The sequence below is a fragment of the Pseudopipra pipra genome, chromosome 3 (assembly GCF_036250125.1).
Source record: "Pseudopipra pipra isolate bDixPip1 chromosome 3, bDixPip1.hap1, whole genome shotgun sequence".
Lineage (NCBI taxonomy): Eukaryota > Metazoa > Chordata > Aves > Passeriformes > Pipridae > Pseudopipra > Pseudopipra pipra.
This window is the reverse complement of record NC_087551.1, coordinates 53,334,274-53,340,310: the sequence shown is the minus strand read 5'-3', so window position 1 is coordinate 53,340,310 and position 6,037 is coordinate 53,334,274.

Sequence of the window (6,037 nt, the reverse complement as noted above, 5' to 3'; positions counted from 1 at the left end):
AGTGGCACCCAGTGGCCAGAAAGCTTGGTTCAAAATTCATGTCCTGAAGTTTCTGCTTTCTGTATTTTATAAATCCCTTTTTTTGAAGACAGAAATCCTTTCATGCTCAAGCTCCCAGACCCCATTCCCACCTCTGGACTTGAAAGACAGAAACTAGAGAGCTGAAGCTAAAAGGTTTTCTCTCTGTACTCTTTTTGAGTGTCACGTTTTCTGAGAGCATAAAGAATCCACCCCAGGCATTAGGCATTTATAAAGGGTATTGCTTATTTCTGAGGTATCAGATAGCAATGGACAAACATGGAAGGAGTTCAAGGACCTCATCTAACTCTAACACATTGTCCAGTAGACCTGATGAGATAAACACATATTTTTAAACTGCCCTGCCAAAAAATGTGGCAGCAGGAAAGGAAAACCCAGGGACAGAGCCTGCTTTGTGATCTCCCCTCATGGAGAGGGCTCTGTAACGCTCCCAGCCCACGGGTGGGTTTTACCAGTTCAAATTATTGGAATGGAGGCATAGATGGTGACATGGTGTGGCAATGAACACCGTTACCTGTGTGACAGAACACATCTCATGTGCTTCTCAGAGGTTTAAGTAATTCTGTATTCATTTTTCATGATAACATAATCAGAGTACAAAAGTCTGCATCTCAGTTATGCAGTATGTTGTACTTTCAATGAATTTCTTTGTGGGTGCTGTTGCAAGTGAAAAAGCTTTTACTCTCCGTTTCTTTCTTTAACTTGGGAATACTTAATGCTTAAAACTGGAACATCAGTTCTGAAAACCCTCCATCAGAAAGCCGAAGACACAAACTCTCAAGGGAACATTCTCCAACATGGAGACTTGGGTGTTGTTGGGTGAGCAAGACCAAGCTCACTATAAAACCAATGTTTCAAAATGGTCTAAAATTCCCAATGATAAATGGGTGATAATAGTACAGCTGCTTGCAGAGCTATGTCTGGATTTTTGTTTTTAGACCCTATTCGCAGTGTGAAAATCCCCATTTCTACAGAGGCCAGCAGACAGTGTAAGTGAGAGTAGTCTTGCTTCTCCTCATTCCTGGTATTCCTCAAATTTTAACCCAAAATTTGCATTAACTGGTATTTATTCTAAATGGTCTAGCACCTGAAATGGTATGATCAAGTGAAAGTCAAAACTATTAACTAAAAATAAACTAACTAGTGTGGATGGCTACAGCTAGAGCTTTACAATGTGACTTGAGTTGATTAAGGGGCTCGCAAATAAAAAGGCACATCAGAAGATCTGAGCATTAAAAGAAATTCTAATGTTTTAAAACAAATATGATGATTTTTAGACATCTGCTATGGCAATACTGAAAGCCATGGATCTTTGTACTTCCTGAGATATGTTAGTAAAGACCTCAGCAGTCTAGTCAGAAATTTCTGCCAGATTTTTTTATAATGCAAAGTCTTTTTTCTTTGAGTGTTTAGTTTTTGCTACATGACATTATTGAAATGGTAACAAGAAAAATACTGCTCTTGATCCAAATGTGGCCTGATGGATCCCTAGTGGTAGACTGACAAAAGTAGGAAGATTTCCCCCATAACTGGATTGTTTGGCTCTATGGGAAGAAATGGCTGTAGTAATATTCAGATTTATTTCACATTCAGTGTAAACATTGCAGTGAGCAGAACATTTATTTCAAAACAGGGACTCTAAAATGCATTGTCTACACCATCAAAGAGAAAGAAATCATCTTACAGATCCTTTACAGAGTTAATACTGAAGAGGTTTCATAACAGTTTTGCACTTTTTTGCAGTGCTTTCTAAAATTACTGTGACTATGCAAATGTACATCTCTCTGCTGTTATATTACCTAAACTTCTTCCCATTTGCTAATTTATTTTCTTCAGCATTTTATTTGGTCACAGAAGTTCTCCTGAGGGAGGGCAGTCACTGTGTTGTTTGTACAGTGCCTGGTGCAATGGGATCCTAACGTCTATTTAGGATCCTTATGAGGTAGTGTTATAGAAATAATAAACATCTTATTTTAGCAAACAATAGAAAACAGTGTCTTTGAGAGCAAGCTGAAGAATAGAGGCCTTGTGGTATTAGATGTTGTTTTCCAGCATGTGGAAAATACAAGATTTTCTACATCTAACCTCTTTTAGGTGTTATATTTCCTTATCATTTTACAATGCAATCTGGACATTTACAACTTGTCATCTTATTTACCTTAATTTGATGAAAATAATTGTCAAATAGATTTTTCTGTGTCAGAATTGAGTAGAGTACGGCATTTCAAAAGCATGGTGTGAATCCAGTTTTCCACAACATGACGCTGTAACATAAAACTAGTTACAATACTCCCAAGCAACAAAATCATTTTTAGATCAGTAATACTGTACTTGCTCTTAGAGGGAGCTACTTTTAAGTTGTAAAAACCTGAACATAGAACCAGAAAAGAATTAGTATCCATTAATGAGCTCAGCAAGTCTATAACTTCCCACTGGTGAACATGCTTTGTCATCATTAAGGACATAACTTTGGTTTCAACCCTTGCAAAGCCGGCAGGTGAACCTGAAACAAAGCTGTAGTCAAGAAAAGAACAGTAAGAAATCCCATAATGGTGTCTCTGCACAATGATCTCAGAACCCGACCCTGCGCTTCTTCAGATGCCCAGTTTATCTTTCCCTGGCATCTACCTGATATGTCGAATATATGCTGAATGTTTCATTGTCTTCAAAATTAGCAGGCTCTGTCTGTAAGGTCAAGACATAACTGAATAATGAAATAAGTCAGATGGTGGATCGCTGCTATTCTCAAAACAAAGAATTTCTCCAGGATTCCAAAATTCTGTATTATTTTGTTTATGATTTTGTCACTCCTCTCACCTCAGAGGAATGAAAGAAAATAGATTGTCTTTAACAGATTCTTGGGCTGAGCTTCAGTATGAAAATGTAATTGCCCAAAGTCTAACTTGAGAGGTCATGGAAGTTTTACTATTGCTATTTATGGTAGTGCTCTTCATATTGCAGCCTCTTTCTACATATTTAAGGACTCTCCTGACTGTGGTGCTCATAACCCTTTGTTGTTGTTACACAAGTACCTTTGTGGTAAGTAATCAGAAATACCTGGAAGGGGCAAAACTAACATATCAAGAGAGAAAGAGACTGAAAGAGTCACAGGGTGGGTGTAACGCATTCACAGGAATGGAAAAATTCCTTCCAGCTTCTTTCTCTCACATCTTTTCTGTGAACTTTGTTAGGATCATATGAAGGAAGTGCTCTTTCTGCAGACACTACCTAACTTGCAAAGGCATGAAAGGGCTGGAATAAGTAGAACAAACAGAAGAAAGCGAGGAAGGCTCACTTTTCCTCTTGCATAATATGCAAGACTTAGTTGGAGACATCTTCTAGAAATGACCAGTTAATGCAATGAGTTAAGGCTTTACTCATACACTTTTTCTTTGTGAGTTTTGGGGGGCCATCTTCACTCTCAAACCCATACACTACTACCCTCAAAGCAACTTTAGGAGTCTGAAAACATTTTAGCAATAAAGTGGAAGCAATTTTAGCAAGCAGTTTTTCTATCAAATATTTTCTACGAGTAGACCTATTAGCACAGATTACTGTATTACATTCAAGTATTTCAGTATAAATCTATTATAGCTTGTAATTATTACAGTAAGAGTCACGGCCACATGAAATACCTGCAAACTTAGGCATGTGCATCTAATCAAGAAAAAGTGTGTACTTTAACCATGAGAGAACAATATTTGTATAGAAAGTATACTCTATACTGAGTAGATTTGAGGTTGTGAGATTAAAAAGCTCAGCTTTGGTGACAATCAAGTATGAAATGCATTATTAAAACAATGCTCTGACATGACATTTTTTAGGTAGGGAAAAACTTTTAAATTGGTATCTTTTTTTGCTTGAGAGTTAAAATAGCCTGAATGTCTCAGCTGGTCATAAAGCTGATTGATCCCATGTCATTTTCTACTTGTTCCTCCTGAGACACAGCCCATATTCCTTCAAATGTCTTCAGATTTTAAGTAGATAAAAAATCATCGTTATATTAATTTCTTGCAAAACCCTTTTGGAATTGAGCTACTATCTTTGGGCTAGTAAAAAATATCACTTGAAATCCCACATTTTCACCGACAGGTGGAGCTTACATTTTATATTTAATTTATAATGACTTTAAACTCAAAAAAATATATATTAAACCCAATACTTTATATCTCACAAACTCAAAACTTCAGTGTTTCAGATAAGACTAGGACCGTAAGATTTTATTCCAATATTCCACTGTATGCAAACAATAAACCCTAGGCCAAATCCTTTTCTCGCTGATATCAATTGCAAAGTTCTCTGTATTTTTAATGACTGCGTAATTAGGTCCATTTTCATTTTTTTGTGAATGTAGCCCCTTCTCACTATGTTCCTATTGACTCTGCCTGCTCCCTGGTGTTCACACACATAATATTTATCTTCCATGCATAGGTTTCAACTGCAAAAAACTTGATTGATCTCAGAACACGACTGAACCTACATCTATAAAGAAATATTGATGTGGATATTGTGTATCAGCCCCCTTACACTTACTTCTTCCAGGGACAACAATAAGATACATTGTAGCATCTGCTGTTATTATTTAACTAGAACAGTCTATTGATGGCAGAAGCTTTGTCTAATGCAGAAAGCTCTTTAGAATTACATCCATTATTCCTCCTGATTGAGAAATTACGTTTTGCAAATCCTTTAATGCGTTTATTTCTTTATATCTACCTAACAATATCCTTTTTTATTTCTGTCTCTTTAGTAACATTCCAGCTTTCTGGAAATATCTTCTTAGCATTCAGTTGCATTGTCATAATAGCACAGAATGATACAGGCAAAATGAAAAAGAACTTCAAAATCCAATACTTGTTTAAAAGTGCTGTTCAGAAGGGAACTTCCTTAATCCACTGTGACAAAAGATATTGCAGAAATACTCTGCCAAAACGGCTTTTGCTACTACCAGTGTATTTCAGGATAAGCAAAACTAGACAATGTCTTAAGAACATATCCACAGATATAGATATACATGCACATACATATAAGCACATGCACATCTGTGTTGGCACAGTATATTGTAGCTAAAATTCTGCTGCACCATGCAATTGCTCAATTATATAATTTATTACTCTTAAGAACACTAAATTACTAAACCTGTTTCTTCACTGCTAATTTTCTACTCTGATTAAGATGTGTATTGTATGACTCCAATTGTAAACTTCAGATATACAAAAACATAGAAGCAAACGAACTACAGGTTCTGATCACACTAGAATTAATCTCGATGCACAGAAATGAGCAGACAGTTGTGCAGTATTCAGACTAGCTGAAAAATAGCCTAAATATTGGTTCACTCAGATTAAAAAACCAAACTAAAACAAAATAAAGCTCCATTGTAAATACAGAAGACCAATTAAATTACAGACCAATCTGTAAATCTGTGAACCTGCATTTCCATTCGACTTCCATGGTTTTTGGAAAGCATCCTTTCCATACCCTTATGCCTGCTCCTGGAGCCTGCAGGTGAAAGGTTACCTGTATGCAAGAGTGTCAGACAAACCTCTCTGCCACAGAAATGGATAAACTACATTCTAATGCACAGTGATGAGAGAAAACAGTATTTGGTTTTCTATTGCCTAGAATCACCTTTGTTGTGGTATCACACTGGTACACACGGAGACAGTGCTATTCGGTGTCTACCCCTGCCAGCAGGGCCTAAGGTTTCAATGGGGCCTTCCATCAGCCTTAAGTCATAGTCTTAAGGTGTGCCAGGGGAGGTTCAAGTCAGACATTAGGAATGATTCCTTCACAGAAAGAGTGATTACACATTGAAATGGACTGCCCAGGGAGGTGATGGAGTCACTGCCCCTGGAGGTGTTTTAAGAAAAGACGGATTTTCTGGTTGACAAGGTGCTTCTGTCATAAGGTTGGACTCGATGATCTCAGAGGTCTTTTCCAACCCAATTGATTCTGTGATTCCCCCCGAGGCCTCCTCCCTGAAAGGGAAAGCTTT